The sequence below is a fragment of the Tupaia chinensis genome, unplaced genomic scaffold, assembly GCF_000334495.1.
Source record: "Tupaia chinensis unplaced genomic scaffold, TupChi_1.0 Scaffold000075_1, whole genome shotgun sequence".
In the NCBI taxonomy this organism is placed as follows: Eukaryota; Metazoa; Chordata; class Mammalia; order Scandentia; family Tupaiidae; genus Tupaia; species Tupaia belangeri.
Window position 1 is genome coordinate 2,673,557 of NW_006159535.1, and position 19,289 is coordinate 2,692,845.

Here is a 19,289-nt window from a genome sequence, read left to right on the forward strand (position 1 = left end):
AAACAACTGTAGACATAATTGACTTTTATCTTCACAGGATCTCTCTGTTTGAAGACAGACTCTAGGGGTTCAGAAGGAAAGGCCTGGGGCCAGTGAGGAGGCATAAAGCGGGGTGAAATTATGGTGGCTTGGGCCAGAGTGATAAGACTAGGGTAGTAAGAAGAGATAGAATTCTGAATATTTTAAAGGTAGAATAGACAAGATAGATAAAAATCCAAGATTATGATTTATTAGATAAAGAGACAAATTGTGAATGACTCGAGAGTTTTGGGTTAGAACTCAAGGGTTTTCTAAAAATTGATTTATTATTTTTTTAAAAGATTTTTGCCATAGGCCATGTGTATTCTCTGGAGAGGAAAGAGACAGAGACAGTGACAGAGAAATCCAGAACTCAACTCCTCCCCCTGGGAGGGGGTGGATAGCCATGCTGCAACCCCCTTCTCCTCCATTTTCCTCCCAAGATTTTGGTCAGGAACACGCATGTGCCTGGTATGATTTTCAAGTCATCAGGTCCAGGACTTGAACCATGGTTGCCAAAGAGGGAGTCCAGTGCCTAACCACCATGCTTCCTCCTGGCTCCCTGAACTCAAGGTTTTAAGTTTGTAGGTGGGAGTTGCTATGTCAGGTTAAGATAATCAGAAGGATTATATGGTAGTTCTATTTGCAGATCTTTGAGGACTCTCCATATTGTTTCCCCACAGTGGCTGTACTAATTTACATTCCCACCAGTAGTGTAGAAGGGTTCCCTCTTCACCGCAGCCTGGCCAGCATTTATCATTCTTTCTTTCTTTATTTTTAATCTTAGCCATTCTGACTGGGGTTAGGTGGTACCTCATCATCAGCAGGGTACTGCTTTTGCTTTGCTCTCCCTTATGATAAGTGATGTTGAGCATTTTTTCATATGCTTTTTGGCCATTTATGTGTCTTCCTTGGAGAGTTGTCTGTTTAGTTCATTTGCCCATCTTTTAATTGGGTTGAATTTTATTTTTTATTTATTTATTTATTTATTTATTTATTTTTTGTGGCTCCTAAAAACTCAGTGGCTTATTCTGAGGCACTTTTGTCTTCTCTGACCCCATCCCCCCCTACTCCTGTGGTAAATATTAAGATTTTTTTCTTTTCTTTTATTTACTTATATTTGCGATAGAGAGTACATGTGTACTTACATGAGAGAGAGGGAGAAGCAGCCCAAACAAGGTCTGGTCACACTGAGATCCCTTTCCCCCAGCCCTACAGCTCTTCTGGACCTTGGATACACCTGGGTGTACTTGGTATGTTTCAGGTCAACCTGGCCATGTGGCTTCCAGCACTGAGGTTCAGTACCCTGCTGACTGCACCAGTAGGAGGGGGCTCCTTTGGTAAATTTTAGCCTCTACTCTGAGAAACCTGGCATAGGTGAGTCCCTAGCCCAAGGGAGGCACATCTTGATTCATTAGGTCAGTCATGAAAATTCTATGGTTTTGCCACCAACTGGTTTAGAAACAGGGTGATTCAGGAAGGGGCATGTACTATAGTTCTAGACAAGAAACAGAAAAGGGAACTGTGCAGAAGGGATTACTGGGAAAGTCTCTTAAGTCTTTAGAAGGAAGCAAGATCCTCTGGGTTTGAGATGCTGTGGAAGGACATGGCCCTCCAGCTGCTGTCACCATCTTGCAAACACAAAGGAGATGGAGAGACCAATACAACTGCATATCGAGGCTGCAGAAGGGGAAGGTGGGAAAAACATGGCTCCTTGAGGACACTGAGTTACCTGACCCTAGAGCTGCACCTTTTCTTATCTTCTTACATTAAAAAAAAATCTCCAAGCCAGCTGGTGGTGTGGTGGTTAGGGTGTCTGGATCCAATGTGACTGACTATGCAATTAGAGCCCCAGACCCAACGGCTTGGAAAACACTCCAGGTGCACGTGTGTGCATGCCCAAATCCTGAAAGAAGGGAGAAATAGAGGAGAAGGGATTGTGATGTGATGTGTTCTTGGGATGGAGGGGTGCTTTCTCATCCCTATTCTATCTTGAAAGCATATGTGCACTCTGGCAAAAGTTAAAAAAATGTCTTTATTATGAAATGTTTTTGTGTTGGGTTGCTTATACTTGAAACGGAAAGAACATCATTTTAGATAAGTAACCAAGATTCTAGGTGAAGCAACAGCAAAAGCAAACATGGTGTGAGACAAGACTCTCTTGGAGACAAGAAAACTCAAAGCATATTTAGAATAATTTGACATTTGCTTATAAACTCATTCAGTTTGAGGGTCAGCTCCATGGTGCAGCAATAATGCACTGCTCAGGAGAAGCCAGATCTCACACGGCGACTGTGATTCTAGTCCCCTGCTTAGTCAGCCTGGAACACACTGGGCCCATGCATGAAAGCCCAGGATCTAATGGACTGGAGGTCTGAAGGTATGGGATCACAGCATGAACAGATCAGAAACTGTGGCCTTGGCTTTGGCTACACACTTCTGCTGCTTTGCTCTGAATTTATTTATTTTAAAGAATTCCCTATTTAATTTTATTCATTATTATTACTATTTTTAAAAATTTGCTATAGGGCACATGCATTCACCACAGAGAGACAGAAAGGGAAAGTAAGAAAGCAAGTCTCCGGGTCTAGGACTCAAACTGCAGTCAGCCATGTGGGAGTCCAGAGCCTTAAACACCATGCCATCTGCTGGCCCCCGAATTCATTTTCAAAAAGATTTATTAGGTCAAAGGGCATAACCAATTTTAGGACTCTTAATTACTTTCTTGATGAGTACGTCAATTTATGATACTACCCTAACGAATATAGGTACCAATGTTACGAGCTCCAGATTTTGGATTTTGTGCTTTAATTTGGGAGAGAGTCAGTTAATTTAGTATAAAAGTTAAAATATTTACATGTGTGTGTCTTAGAGGGTACATGCACTGTTCAGAATGAGAAAGGAGAAAACGCTCCCCATGGGGAATGGTCACACTGCAATTCCTTTTTTTCCATCTTTCCCTCCTTTTGAGATTTTGGACAAGCATGCGCATGACATGTGCCCAGCGTGTTTCTCACACTACGGGGTCCAGGACTAGAACCATGCAGTCAGCCTTGTAGGATCAGCTGCCTTAACCACCAGGCCACAGAGCCAGCCCCAAAAGATAATTTAATAAAGTTAGTGAAAAACACAGTATGATTCTTTTCTAAGTTATTCATTTATTTTTATTGATGGTAGAAAGTGTGTGCATGCATGCATGAAAGAGAGGGAAAGTCTCTCAACAGGGTCTGGTCATGCCATGATCCCCTTCCTCCCGTTCTCCATCTTCTCAGGATCTTGGACACATGTGGGCATGCCTGGCATGATTCAGGTCAACTGGACCAGGGATCTGAACTTACATGTGGCTTCCAGCATTGGTACACTGCCACCTGGGCTACCTAAGCTGGGTCTTGAAGTACTCTTTTGTTTTTATTTCCTTGCTGTTCTTTCTCTTATTTCCATTCTTCCTTCCTTTCTCTCTTTTCGTTTCTCTCTAGTGAGAGAGAGAGCAAAAATATATTTTCCGTAGGGTCTCTCCATGTCATGATCCTCTTGCCCAAGCTTCCTAGTTAGCTAGGATTACAGGTGTACACTACCATGCCCTGCATGCTTACTGTGGTCTAGGATTTGAACCCAGGGCCTCCAGGTGGCTTCAGCATCACGTACCAGCCTGCACTACTCTGACTGAGCCATGCTTTTTAACCTATTTCTCTTTGGTAATGAGTAAAATGGAATATTTTAATGAGTACATTAATATTTATTCTTTTGTGAATTGTATGGTTGGCAGGTTGTTCCACTATCAGCTAAAGTCTTAATGAGATTTTCATCAACTTGTGTGAGTTCTTGAGATTACAATGGTATTAATTTTTTGGTTATAGGTATTTGTAAATATAGCTTATAGAATGTTGTTTGTCCTTAATTTTAAAAAATGTTTATGTATTTATTTCTTCCATGAGAGAAAACAACGTATCTCCCAATAGGGTCTTCATACAATGATCCAATCCCAGTCTCAGCCCACCTGGATCACAAGCCTGCCCACCCCCCAATTCCCAGCCCAGCATGCTCAGAGAGGTCCCAGGACTTGAACACAATACTATCCACATGTAGGTCCCATTGCATTACCAGTGTGTCATCACCTGAACCCTGCACTTAATTTTGGTCCTATTTTACATATAAAATTTCTTTTTAGAAATGTTTATGTAGTCAAGTATCTCAGTCTTTTCTCTGCAGCAATGCTATTGCTTCTAAGTAGAAGTTGAATATCACTAATCCAAAAATTCAAAATCTGAACAAAAACTGAGCACCAACAGAATGCCACAAGCACCAACAAGAATTCCACACCTGACCTTATATCACAGGTCATAATAAAAATGCTGCAATACAAAAATATTGTACTATATAACCTATGTACTGTGTGTAAGATGTTATGAAATATAAACAAATTTCATGTTTAGACTTGGATCTTGTCTCTGAAATTTCTCATTATGTATATGTAACTATTTTTTTTTAAATCCAAATATAAATCACTTCCGGTTATAAGCATTTAAGATAAGGGATACGTAACCTGTAAAGAATCACCTTCCCACTAGTGTTTTGATAAATATTCAATGCGATTTTCTTCTGGACTTCATAGTTCTAAATGTATTTAAGTATTCAAATGGAATTGATTTTAACGTATAGTATAAGGTGTGGACCTAAACTCTTCCCTTTTCTGCAAAATTACTGACCACTTATCTCTCCACTATTGACTGAAAAATCTTTGCTTATCTCATTGTATTGTGATATCTTCATCAAGCACTAGAATTCTTATGAAAATTAGGATCTATTTTGGACCTTTCTGCCTATTCTGACATCAAGACGTCAATATTTTATTAGTGTTGTTTTATAGAATTTTACAGATCTTGTTTACTTTCTTACTATTCCTTTGTCACTTCCCTTCCTTGTTTTCTTTCTTGTCTGTTTAAAATTTTCTGTTCTCTCTTTTCTTTTATCGTATGTTTAAAAGACATTTTTCTGAGTTGTTTTTTTTTTTAAGATTCTGCTAGATCTATTGTTTAAATTGTAGGAAACAAAAATTGATATAATATTTAGGCTACCTATGCAGAAATTTCTAGTTTTCCACTCATTCATATGGGTGGAAATGTGAAGAAATGGAGAAAGAATTATAGTGTGACTACACCCCATTGGGAGGGGCTTCCTCTCTCTCTCTCTCTCTCTCTCTCTCTCCATTTCTCTCTGGTGAGCATACATGCCCTCTGGCAGTTAAAAAAAAGAATTACATGCATCCATTAAAAAGAATGAAAAAATGCTGTATGTATTAATACAGAAATACTCTTAATCGAGAAAAGTAATGTGCATAATAGTGTAGAATGGTATGCTACTATTATGTTTGTATCAGAATGAGGGTATGGAAGGTTTTGTAGTTTCTTTATAAGGAAATGTATGTTCATATGTATGTATGTATGCATACATAAATAATATCTTAGATGGCGTGCCATAGAAGCAGACTCTGAGATGGACAGTTGTCTGCAGAAAGTTTTCACAGAAGGCACACCTATAACAAGCTGGCCTGCAATGCATTCATAATTGGAACTTTTGCTGACTCTAGGGGAGAAGCGGGGGGGAAAGACTGCAGAAGATGCTCTGGAACTGGAGTGGGATGTTCAGGTTTAGCAATTTACAATTAAAATATAACCTTCAAATGGATCAGAATGTTCAGGTCAGCCTGACCATCACATTTTCTCTCTTTGGATAAACTTCGGAGATAGCTAGATTATGAGGAGATGCTCAGTAAACATGGAATCAGATCAGGTGGAGAGCTGATCTCAGGAGAAAGTAGCTCTCAGCTAGGGCAGTAACAGCCCGCTAGAGCTGGAATTGTACGTGGGTTCAGCTTAGCAAAGGATTCCTTCCCTTTAGCTGTGCTGAGAGGGCACTAGTGTGTTTGCCTGGCTGACTAATTCTTTCCTCATTAGGTCTTTTTCCAACTAGAGTTCAGGTTTCTGTTTACTGCACTATGAGTGCATTTTTCTCCTGCCTCCTAAAATTACTACTGGAGCACTTGGGCTGGAATACTGGGTCTTCCAGATCTCTTTGGTTCTGAGTGTGTGTGTATGTGTGCCCCAAATATCGAATAGAGTATAGATAAGAAGGGATTGCATCATGGTATTTCCCCTGGGGGGTGATTTCTCACTTTCCCTCTCTCTGTTTCTCTCTAGTGAGCACCGGAACCCTATGGCAAAAAAACAAAACCAAAACCAAAAACACCAAAAAACAAATCTCATTGGTCACAAATTTATCATTTGTAGATTTAACTGCATATATACAAGCTAATCATGTTTGTGGTGTGGGACTCTTACTAATTTGATTTTTTTTTTTTATTGTTAAAGAGCACATGTGCTTGCTAGAGAAAGAGAGACAGAGAGATGGAGGGAGAGAGAAACGTGTTCATGTCATAGTCTCTTTTCCATTTCTCCAATCCAGTTGGGTTTTGGGGCATGGGTGCACAAATGCACACTCACTCAGCATGCTTTTCAAGCCTCTAAGGCAAGGATTTGCACCATGATAATCCACATGGTATCCAATTTCCTTCATGCCACACTTAACTGTTGCACTGTAGGGCTGGCTCTAGCCCCTTCTCCATTAATGAATTACCTGAAATAGCCCATAGATGCACATGGCACAATTCAGCAAGGATGAAAGGGGTAGACAGTGAAAATCAGTCTGCCTCTGTCTTCCAACTTCTACTCACCTAATTTGTCTTCTTAGGGCAACTGATATTGTTTTCAGTGTATCATTCCAGACATGGTTTTTGCATTTTCAAATAGTCTTCCCTACCCTCTGCACAAATAATAGCTTACCATCCTATACTACTATGTATATTGTGTTTCTTGATTAACAGTATTTCCATATTAATATGTATAGAATTATTTTATTATTTTTAATGATTGCATATATCGATAACTCTTTTTAATTGCCAGAGGTCATGTCTGCTCACCAGAGAGAGATGCGGAAGAAAAAAGTACCTCCCAATGGGGTATAGTCATGCCACAATTCCTTTTTTTTTTTTTTTAAGAGAGATTTTTGCTATCGGGCATGTGTGCTCACCAGAGACTCAGAGAGAGACAGAGAGACAGAAAGCAAGAAATCATCTCCCTGCCCCTCCCTACCCTCCAGGGATGGCCATGCCACAATCCTTTCTCTATTCTCCTCTTGGAATTTTGGGCACTCATGCAAACGCACCTGGCATGGGTTTCAAGTTGTTGGGTCTGGGATTTGAACTGTGGTTGACCGTATGGGAGTCTAGCACCTTAACCACTACATCACCTGCTGGCCCCTACAATTCCTTTTTCTCCATTCTATATCCTGTTGGGATTTTGAGCACACATACACAAACACACACATCCAGTGTGTTTTTCAAACAGCTAGGGCTGTGATTTGAATTGCAGTCAGCCATGTGGGATCTGGGTCTCTCTACCACTAGGCTACAGGGCTGGCCCATGGCTTCATATAATTCAATGTGTGAATGTAACAAGTTACTAATCAGACATTGCTGATGGACAGTTGGGTAGTTTTTAGCCAATTTGCTTTTATGAACAATGATGTAACTAGTATCTGTGGGTATATAATTTTGCAAAAGTGGAAGTGTTCTTTCAGGATAAATACCAAGAAGTGAGGCTGGTGGGGTCATTTGTTTTTTAGTTTTGAAGGTTACTGCCAAATTGCCTTCCATGTATTTATACCATTTATAATCCCATCAGTAACATATGGGTATGCTGGTTTCCTCTTGACAATAATAAATACTATCAAGCTTTTAGATGTTTGTCCATCTAGAGGTGAAAAGTGGCATCTCATTGTAGTATTTTTTAAGTTTTTATTTTATTTGCGTATGTGCACACATGGTGTGTGTGATGGTTTTTAGATAGAGTCTTGCTACTTTGAGTTCCTCCTGTCTCAGCAACCTGATTAGCTGGGGTGATAAGGGCACATAACCACACCTGATTTTTAAGAGTAGACTAAATTAAACCCAGACCTCCCTTGTGGCCTCAACCTACAGAGGGGCAGTATCCAGTTTGCTGGGCCTCATTGTAGTTTTAAAGTGCATTTATTTTTAAGAATGAAATTGAGTTTTTCATTTGAGACCATTTGTATCCCATCTCGAAGCTAAGGTTTGTGACAAGTATGATCTGATCTTTGCATCTTGACTTTTGCCTTGCAAAACTAAGAACATGCCTTTTCTATCTTCATAGATTTGTATCAATTTAATTATTTTCACTTTTTAAAAATTACATTATTTCAAAACTTATGTATGTTTCTAGGAGTAAGAGAGACAAAGAGAGAGAAAACCCCAACAGGGTCTTGACACCACAATCCACCACTAACTTTCAGCTAGCTCCAGATGATGGGCAAGTGTATGCCCAGCATACTCAGGGAGGTCTCCAGACTTGAACCAGGAACTTTGCCATGTGGAATTGCATCGCATAGCATTGTGTTTTACCTCTGTGCCACCATCTTGCCCCAGTTTAGGTTACTTTTGACAGTAAGTAATATAAAACTTCGACTTTTTTAAATGATCATTTCTTTCCTTCCTGAACAAGAAAGACAGAAAGAAAAAGAGAGAACAGACACAAGCACCCTCAACAGAGCCTTCACACCTTGATCTAACCCTGGCCTTCATTCCCACACATGTTCAGAGAGGTCTCTGGATATGAATCTGGAACCTTCCCACCCTTGCAGAGGATTCCATTACTGTTCCACCATGTCTAGCCCCTCAACTGACTTTTACAATAAGGAAAATCTATTCTCTTACATCCTGCACCCTGCACCTTTGAAACTATAGCTTCAAAGTAAGTGTATATTTTTTGCTTAATTCAGCTACTCACCAAAGTCACTGAAGTCCCAGGATTTTATCTTTCCAACTTACCATGAGTCCATCGTGCTCTAAATAGATTATCTCATGGCCACAAGATAGCTGCATCATGGTCAGGTATCCTGCTGATATGCAAGGAAAGAGAGAGACTCTTTCATGGGGTCTAGCCCCATGCACTCTTCATGGGGTCTAGCCATACTGTGATCTCCTTCCTTCAGTCCTCCAGCTGGTAGGATACTGGCACTCATGTGCACCCCTGGCATACCTCATGATGATTTGAGCCATGGTTGCCATGTCACATTTGCATTATTGCTGCTTCACATAGCTGGCCCAAAGAGATGGATTCCTTTTATACTTTATTTTATTTATTTAATATATATGTATTTCATTTACATTTAATCACTGTATATTTTTATAGGGTAGAACATAAATACAGTGCATATTAGTCAAGTCAAAGATTACCATATATATTATCATCAACAGATAACTTTTCATTTATGTCTATTAATTTTTTTTCCTGATCCCCTTCCTCCCACCCCCCTATTACTTACCCTCTATTACCTATCCCTTCCTATACTGTTTCTAGTATCTGCAGTTGGCCTCCCTGCTATTATGCCTTCTAATTTTTCAGTTTCTGCTATAGAGTACAGACATTCAGTATACTGTATATTAAGCAGAGACATACAATGCCTGTCTTTCATAGTCTGGCTTACTTTACTTAGCATTAAATCTTCTTATCATGAATCACTTTTTAAGAACAGGAAAACCTTTCCCAAAGCCTGATCCAAGTTTGTTCCTTAAATCTCATCAGCCAGACCTAGGTTTATGACCATTTCTAAACTAATAACTAGCAAGATCCTGAAACCATCACAGCTGCTTTGTGTTAATCAGGATTTCACCCAAGTTATAGAGTAGTAGTGGACACTTCTTCCCCAGGGCTTCCTAACTAATTGGGACACTGCCAATAAGGAACATGGGGGCTGGTCGGACGTCAGACAACCAGCTATAACTGACACAGCTTTCCATGTGCTATGCGCTTTGCCTTAGCTCTCCTCCATTTACTCTCCCATCTAACCACTATTCTTTCAGATAGAGGCTTGGGATGACTCCAAGGAAACATCTTTATCAGTCCTCTAGTTGAGTAGATAACTCCCCTCTAAACCCTGAAAGCCTGCACCACCCTCTTCACATTGGGTTGTAATTACGACTTCATGTCTCATCCTCTAAGCGCATCCCAGCTCCTTAAGGGTAGGGATTGAGTCTCATTTGTTTCTGTTTCTCTAGCCTCTGGGACAGTGCACACAGCACAGGGAAACACTTACCTCATGCTTGCTGAATATTATCTATTTGCCAGCATTTTATTTTAGAATTTCAAATCTGGATTCACAACTGATTGACTTACAGTTGTGTGTGTGTGTGTGTGAATGTTTGTTAGGATTAACTTTTCTACATACGGCAAACTGGAGAGTTACCAGGACAAATTATTGAACTTGGGGATTATTGGTTCTTTAAAAGCCCAGAAGCTAAACAAGTATTTCCTGAACACATACTATGGGCTGGGCACTGTGCCAGTTGACATTTAGCACAAGAGTAGTATTGAGAGCTTGTCAAGCAATAAAGAGTTTATGCTTTAAGGCAGCAATTTTTAGTCATGGGTAACGAAATAAATTTTGTGGATCAAAACCATCATTGAAAGGAAAATAAATGTAACGGAGTAGAGCAAACTATATCAGAGTACACCACTCTTAATAAAACTTTATATATATATATTAGGTCGATGGGAAAATCATGGCACATTTTTCTATGTTTTTCTATGCAAAAATGCGTCACAACATTCCTGGTTACTTAATAAATCTATGAGTGATATGCTCGGTCAAGATGGAAAATGCGCTTTTTACTGTGAGTCACATTTTTAAAAGTTTAAAGTCATTGCTTTAAGAGCCAGTATATTTTCTTTCCTTTTTCTCTTTGAAGTATATGTCTTCATACTTCCAATGACCAGATTTCCTAAAGAGAAGGGAAGACAGGGGTTTGAGATTTCACTCCCTACCCTACACTTCACCCAGCTCTCAGACTTGAATGCACAGACTTTAGAGTCTGAAGGCAGAATTTCAGTCCTCAGCTCCAGGACTTATGCACTCAGCAGCTGAAGGCAACTTGCTGGGCCTTTCTGAACATCTGTTAGAACATCCCTCTTGTGGAAAATTATTACAATAATACCTGTTCTATTTGGCAATTAAGAGGGTTAAGGAAAATAAATGAAAATAGTATGTTGTGTACTAAATTCTCTTTAGGTCCTCAGGGAAGAACAGCAGACTTCATCTGTAGGTTAGAAGTCTAGCCCCTGAGGAGGGGACAAGGACCTCAGAGAATGCTCACACAAAGTGGAGAGGGGACTCTAACACTCAGGGACTGCAGATATGTCAATCAAAAAGAGCAAAACTTAGACCAGTTGGTGGCTTGGTGGTGAAGGCACCTGTGGAACATAGCTGGTTCCACAGTTCTAGTTCTGGACCCAGAAGTTTGAAAAACATTCCAGGTGCGTGTGTTTGTATGTGCCCAAAATCCTGAAAAGAGGAAGGAATGGAGGGGAAAGGCTCGTGGTGTGACCATGTCCTCTGAAGAGGTGTTTTCTCACTTTCTCTCTTTCTCTGTTTCTGTATCTCTCTGTTGAGGGGAGGCACCCTCTGATAATATTTTTTTAAAAAGCAAAAAAGAGAGAGAGAAAGACAGTCAACAGGAAAAGGTGAGCGCTGTCCCATTTTTCCTTAGCAGTTAATGTTTACTTCTCTGGACAGTGCACTGTCAGGGAGTCTGGAGGTGCTGACCCAGGCACTGCTGAGTCAGGAGGAAAAGTTGATGACAATGTTCTTTTTCCTAACATTTGCAGGAAGGACCAGGCAGTGGACTCTCTCCTCCGTTCTCTTCCACAGGAGTGTGGTGGTGGTGGTGGAGGTGGTGGTGGTGGTGGTGATGGTGGGGTCACCCAGTCTGAGATCACTTGGGTTGGAAACTGTGGTTAAGAGATGAGGTGGGGTGGATGGGGTGGATTGAGAAGGGGTGTAAGGGGAGGAAGCCAGTTAGAGTGGCTGTCTATCAAGGGCCTCATACCTGACAGTTTGAAATTCTTTCTTCTGTGACTGCCTCCTCTGTGAAGAGTTGGGTGTCAGAACCAGCAGTTAGCGTAATGGCTATGTCGCTGAACTCCCATGTAGCCAATCGCGGTTCAAGTCCTGGACCTGGTGGCTTAAACTCATGCTGGATGCATGTGCATGTGTGCCCAAGATCCCAAAAGGAGAATGGAGGAGAAGGGATTGCGGCATGGCCATCCCCCCTGGGGAGTGATTTCTTGCTTTCTATCTCTCTGTCTCTGTCTTTCTGGCGAGCACACGCGCCCTATAGCAAAAAACTCTCAAAAAAAAAAGAAAAAAAGAGTTGGGTGTAAGATGTACTGCTGCTCGTCTCCCCTGACTGGAAGTAGCCTGCATCTCTGAAGACTCTCCACAGGATCCAAAGCCTAGTTCTCCTGTCGTCACCTGTATTGACATGGAGCCGTAGTTGGGCTTCCTTAAAGAGGTTATTTTTACTTGTTTGTTATTACCCTCAAATTACTGAGACCTGGAAGAAAGGAGACTTGGGATAAGGACTCTAATAAGGGATTCTCCTTCTACATCCCAAAACACATACACACACACACACACACACACACACACACACATGCATGTATACACACATCCCTTGTGACAAAATGAGAATGATGAGAAATTGGTTTGCTTTGGCTGGCAGGGCAATGGAGGTAGGTATCCTCCTGGCTGGGATTTGTCCTTAGTTATTCTGAAGGAATATAGAATAATAATACGAGGGAATTCCAAGGGTTTCAGGTGAAGATTAAGGATCCCCCAAGAGCCCAGGTTCTTTGGTTGGCAGGGTGTTTTCTGCAATTCTGTCCTTCTGGAGTCCCTTCAAGGATCAAAGCACCTTATTTCCTGTTCTCTAGCACACTTCAATCGGCCTTGGCCCTACAGGTGCCCAGGTCTACCAGCAAGCTCAGTGGCAGGAGTGGCAAAACAGGAAGGGGCAGTCCCTCTGCCAACTGGAGAAGGAACAAGCCCTCAGCCATGTGTGAACAGCTGCAGTTCAGTCAATCTCCCCAACACGGCCAGGGGTGTCCCTCTGCCAACATTTGTCCCTCATTGTGCTTTCTTGAAGGTCACCTTTCCTCAGGTTTCATCTTCCATTTGCCCAGCCCCTCTTTCTGAAATGCTCACCCTATTGAGATAGTTCTCTCCTTGCTTCTTCGACAACACTTTCTCTGTTTTTCTTTTTTCCACATCCTAAATTTACACCTTCCACAAGCCTCTGTAGCCCTTCTATTTCATTACTCTCTTTTTCTCTGGGGAAACTTTGATTCCCTTTGCCACTAAGTAATATCTTAGTCAAGACTCCCCCCCCACCCCGCCCCAGATAATAATAGCCTACTCCAACTAACTTATATTTTAAGGTGTCCATAGAGCTCTTTGGACAAGAGTGTGTGGCCTGGGCAGGGGCTCAACCCGGGACCCTAGAGGCTCCCAGGTATCCAGGCAGAGTTTGCTGAGGCACTGGTCTCTGTTTTTAACATGTCTGTTCATGTTCTGCTTTCTGGCTTTCTCCTTCCCCTCCTATTGGGAGGTCTTCAAGACCTCCTTTATGATTTCACTATTGTTGGTTGTACCTTTTATCCAAGCTCTTTTTTTTTTTTTTTTAATATGTCTATTTCTTCTGTGAGCAAGTAAGAGAGAGAGAACATTCCAAACAGGGTCCTGATGCTGTGATCCATCCCCAGTTTCAGCGGCCTTGGACTATGAGCATACCTGTGTCTGGCATACCCAGGGAGATCTCCAGATGCAAACCTGAATCCTGTGTGGATCAGCCTTAAAGAGCAATGCATTTCTCTGCTCAGAACTTACTGGGGAAGCTTAGAGGACAGAGCCAGGGCAGTCAGAGCACCAGCAATGGGAGCCTCCAGCATTCAGACATGGTGCAAGTTCATACAGTCAAAGTCAGGAAACTCAAAGGTAAGACCAAGACCAAATGGCCAGTCTCAGCTTATCTATGTGCTATGCTACCATCTGACCCCCATCTGAGCTATCTACTTCACCAGTCATGATCTCTGTCTTGGGTCCTTCTCTGCTTTAGAGAACCCCAGCTAGCCCACCTTAGTTATACCTCTCATGGTATAAGGATCCACAAGGCCAATGGGATATTCCACCCAGAGCTCATGTTCCCCTTCTGTAGCATACTTCCTGGGCCTGGGCAGCTTCTTCTTTAAATAGGTTGACCTGAGAAAAGACCAGACCATTATTGTATTTGCTCATACCTGAAAGGTGGCCAAGACACTAAGGGGTAGTTGTTTGCTGGAGACGAGTATGATGAGATGGGAATGGGTGTTCTCATTCAGGACATCCAAGTAAATGTACTCAATGGCCTGTCATGTGGGACAGGGTCCATGCTGAGGAAAGAAATGAGGATGGGCCGGGGCCAGGTATCATTTCTCTTCATTCTACCATGTTCTAGCATGGAACTTTGAGAGAGATTCTAGAATTCTGCATTTGGGAACTGGCCTTCTAAGTTGTTATGAAGGTATATTTGTCAATACAAGAGATGGAAATATATATATGTGTGTGTGTGTGTGTGTGTGTGTGTGTGTGTATGCGCGCACACACGCTATAAGGTATGTGCGTTCACCGAAGAGAGACAGAGAGAGAGGGAGAGAAAGAGAGAGAGGAAAAATAAGAATTCACTCCCCAGGAGGAATGGCCATGTTGTAATCCTTTCTCTTTCATTCTCCTCTTGTACACACACACACACACACACACACACACACACACGACATGCACCCAGAGTGGTTTTCAAACTGCTGGGTCTAGGACTCCAACCATGCAATCGACCATGTAGGATCCATCTGTCTTATCCTCTACACTGCCAGCTGGCCTAGTGATGGAAATATTTTACTTAACAATTTGTTAGTTTAATTTACGACTTTCAGATATATGGTATGCATATGTCCATTTATATTCATGCCCTGGGCCCCATACATTTTAAAGGTAAGCCTGTATTTCAGTATGGCCAGATTAAAAAAATAATAACTAAACATAGCTTTACTTCTGTCATCAACTGCCTCAAAACTCTTGATGATGGCAACTGTGCTTACTGGGAGGCAACTAATATTGCTTACTGGTGACTGCTACTGCTACTGCTGCTTCCTGGAAAGTGGCTCTGGGTGTTCATCACCCCAAGGGAAACTTATAGTCAAATGAGAGCTAACTTTTGTCAGAAAAAAGGTCAGGCCAGGCTAGACCTGGCAAGGGAGCAACTGGCTGCTCAGAACTCACTGGGGAAGCTTAGAGGACAGAGCTAGGGCAGTCAGAGCACCAGCAATGGGAGCCTCCAGCATTCAGACACGGTGCAAGTTCATACAGACAAAGGCAGGAAAGGTAAGACCAAGACCAAGACCAAATGGCCAGTCTCAACTTATCTAGGGGAGCAGGGCACACACCAAGGTAAAGGAGATTTGGTTCCTGTGGCCACTCCCAGCCCCTCCCCCCCATGCTATAGTGCTATGGGAACTGTTAAGGCTCGCAGCCTAATCCATGTAAGGTCCTTCTAGGAGGTGAGAGTGAACCATGGTCACCTGACTTAGCAACACTTCTAAGGAGCAACTCAGGACAAATTATTATTGCATCCAGTGTGTATCACCTATCTCCCACTGAATATCTTTAGAGGCATAACATTTACAGAGGCATCCCTTAGAGCAGAAGAAAGGATAGGTGGGTAGGGCTGGAAGTAGGGAGGAGGAATGGACTAATGCAAGATAAAGTTCCGTAACCTTCTCTACACTTCCAAGCTGAGTCAGGTGCTCATGCTGGGGAAAGAGATGCAGGACTGAATCCAGGATAGACTTCTGTTCTACATAGCTCCAACTGCCAAGAGAGATGACTTGTGATATTTTCATTCCAGATGTGGAAGGATCAAGAGCTTTACAGAGGAGCTGTTGTCGAGCTTCAGAGACAAGTAGGTAATTTTAAAAATAGAGACTATGGGGGAATACATATTCTGGGAAAAACCTTGATAAAAACTAAAAACTCACTTGCACTGCTTTCCTAGACTCCACAACCAGGTTCAAGGAGAGAATCTAGACATCAGGCTGTTCTTTCTCATAAAATTGATTTATCCCAAACTATGGACGTGGACTCTAGTGGAGGGAAGGGTATCCTGATGTCTCTGAATGACTGCCTTTGGGAGAAGCTTCAAGAATTCACTTTTGAGGCCAACAGATGGCGTAATGGCTTTGTCATTGGACTCCCATGTAGTTGACCGCGATTCGAGTCCAGGACCTTGTGGCTTAAACTCATGCTGGGCACATGTGTGTGCGTGCCCAAGATCCCTAGAGGAGTATGGAGGAGAAGGGATTGGGGCATGGCCATCCCCCCTGGGGGGTGATTTCTTGCTTTCTGTCTCTCTGTCTCTCTCTGTCCTTCTGGCGAGCACATGTGCCTTATAGCAAAAACATCTAAAAAAACAAAACAAACAAACAAACAAAAAACCACCTTTGACTGCTTCTGTTTTATTTTTATTATTTTTTAGAGAGATTTTTGCTATAGGGTGCATACACTCACAGAGAGACAGGAAGCAAGAAATCACACCCTGGGGGGGATGACCGCACTGCAATCCCTTCTCCTCCATTCTCCTCTCAGGATTTTGGGCGCACATGCTCCCAGCATGTTTCAAGTTGCCGAATCTGGGACTCAAGCCATGGTCGATTACATGAGGAGTCCAGCAACTTAACCACTATACCACCTGCTGGCCCCTGTAGTGCTTCTTGAACCATAGCCTACATCAGAACCACCTAGCAGTATGCTCAAAATGCAGACTTTACAAAACTGTTTTTCTTTATGTCCAAAATTATTAATCAAAAGCAATTATAGTATAGATCTTGCTTTTAACAAACATTTTTTGTATATTTTACTTTGTTTTTGTTTTTGTTTTTGTCATAGGGGCACATGCACTCATGAAAAGTGCGAATCACTCTGAGAAGGCTTGGCCATGCTGTAGTCCTTTCTATTCCATTCTCCTCTTGGAATTTTGGGCATTCATGCACACATCCCCAGCATGATTTTCTTTTTCTTTTTCTTTTTCTTTTTTCTTTTTCTTTTTCTTTTTCTTTTTCTTCTTCTTCTTCTTTTTTAAAATAGAGATATTTGCTATAGTGTGTGTGCACTAGCCAGAGATATAGAGAGACAGAAAGTGAGAAATTACTCCCAAGGGTGATGGCCACACTGCGACCCCTTCTCCTCCATTCTCCTCTCGAGATTTTGGGCATGTATGCATACGTGTCTGGCCTGAATTTAAACTGCTGAGTCCAAGACTCAATCCATGGTTGACTGTGTGGGAGTCCAGCAATGTAACCATTACATCATCTGCTGGTCCCTATCCCAGCATGATTTTCAAGGCACCAGGTCCAGGACTTGGACTGTGGTTGACTATATGGAAACCCAGTGCCTGAACTTCCACACCACCTACTGTCCCCCCGCCCCCCAATATGTTTTAAATTTTTAAAACTACTTTGGGTATCCTCCATGGTATAACAACCCCAGAAGTTTGAACTTTAAATAAGCTCTCCAAAGGATGCACATTCATCTTTCAGAACCACTGAGCTACACAATGAAAGGTGAGCAGTAGCAGCGATCTTGTTATGAAAATGGTAAAGTTATCTAGGTTGTAAACACCACCCACATGATGTATATGTGCAAGTAGACAAAGAGAGGGAGAGAGAACAGGTAAATGGAAACAATTGATTAGTAAGGGTGTTCGGAGTTTTAAAACCTTTATTTTTCTTTTGCTATGATAATATTTATATAAGAGCTTACTGACTAGAAAATCCTGTTAAGACAACTTGGAGCAGGTGAAACATTAAGGTCATCCCAAGGGTCTGGCTCTACTCTGGAGGATTCCTTAGAACTCAATCACACCATCTGTCCTCTCAGTCCCTCTTTAAGTTGCTCAGAATCCCATCTCCCAAGCCATCTTAGAACTGAAACAAATATCCGGAAGGAACGTCTGAAGTTTGAAGAGGAACATCAGACCCTGGTGTGGCTTCACAAGCCCCACAAGTCTTTTAGGTACTAGAGGGCACAGGGCAGTGACATTAATAAAGTTCCTCTTGCCTGTGCTTCTGGGATGAATGGTTAAACCTTCCAGGCTTGGATTGCCAAGGTCCGCCCCTCTTTGTTTTCTGTTCACCAGTTCTCAGAAAGTGAAAGCTAGCTATCCAAGGTAACCTTAAACTGCAATAGAAATAACTGTCTGAACTAGAGATGTCGGGTTGTACTGAAAGTTTCCAAGGCAGTATAGAACTTAGCTTTATGGCTATGTCTTCACAGAGGCCTTGGGTTCTTTCTTTCTCTCTCTTGTGTTTTTCTTTCTCTCTTCCTTTTATTATTTTGCTATAGGGTATGTGTGCTCAACCTGGAAAGAGGAAGAGAGAGCTCAAGAAAACACCTCCTCCCCAAGGATGGCCATGCCACAATCCCCTCTCCTCATTGTCCTCCCAAGATTTTTGGGCATGCACACACACACACACACACACACACACCCAGCATGCCCCTCAAGCCAGATCTTGAACTTGAACCACACGGTCAGCCCTGTGGGATCCAGCTGCCTGAACTACCACGCTGGACCCAGTCTTCTTTCTTTGACTGGTCTGCTGGTGACCTGCAAATCTTGTATAAGTCAGGGCAGGTTGCAGGGCCCAACCTGGTTTCCTGATGGAGGTCAGTGCATTGCCTGCTGAGAAAGTTCTGGTTTGTTGGCCTTGGGAGCAGGCAGAAAGGGTTTCTATAACCCTCAGAGTCAGGAAATGCTCATTATAGTCTATGTAACAGGACCCCCTGTGTTTTCTGGTCTGACAGAGAGAAAGACTAATTATTTCTCAGCAATGGTTTCTGAATTGGCAAGCTTGGGCTAGAGTGGGGGGTGAGGAGGGGGAGAAGCAGATCCAAGACAATCATGTGATGGAATTACACCTGCTGAGATAAAGAACAGTGTGGCTTCCTAGCAAACATTCTTGCAGACTCTGCATTGCAAACTCTAGCTCAGGAGGCACTGGGCTAATTTGTCTTTTGCCGACTACAGGCAAATGGAGGAGGGCAGTGTGTGGCAGCCTCTCCAGCTGCCTGGTGATTTGAGGATCACTCCTCACCACTCCCTGCCCCCCACCACCCTCCCACTGATGCCTAAATAACAGATGTGAGTTTTCTCCACTTCGCGAAGGAGCAAGAAAATATGCATCTCTATTTTTTCAAGCCAACTGAAATCATGCTCTGAGTCCTACCTTGGCCAGGCTGGTGGGATCCCGATATTAATTATTATTGAAATTTGCTCT

The 19,289-nt window shown here is 42.3% G+C and overlaps 1 long non-coding RNA gene across 1 annotated transcript; it reads left to right on the plus strand.

The window, feature by feature from the left end:
* Positions 1 to 13,777: 13,777 nt before the first annotated feature.
* On the plus strand, positions 13,778 to 15,919 carry LOC102481470 (uncharacterized). Its single transcript, XR_333654.1, has 2 exons — positions 13,778 to 13,923; positions 15,866 to 15,919. It is a non-coding gene; the product is annotated as an uncharacterized LOC102481470 (long non-coding RNA).
* Positions 15,920 to 19,289: the final 3,370 nt, after the last annotated feature.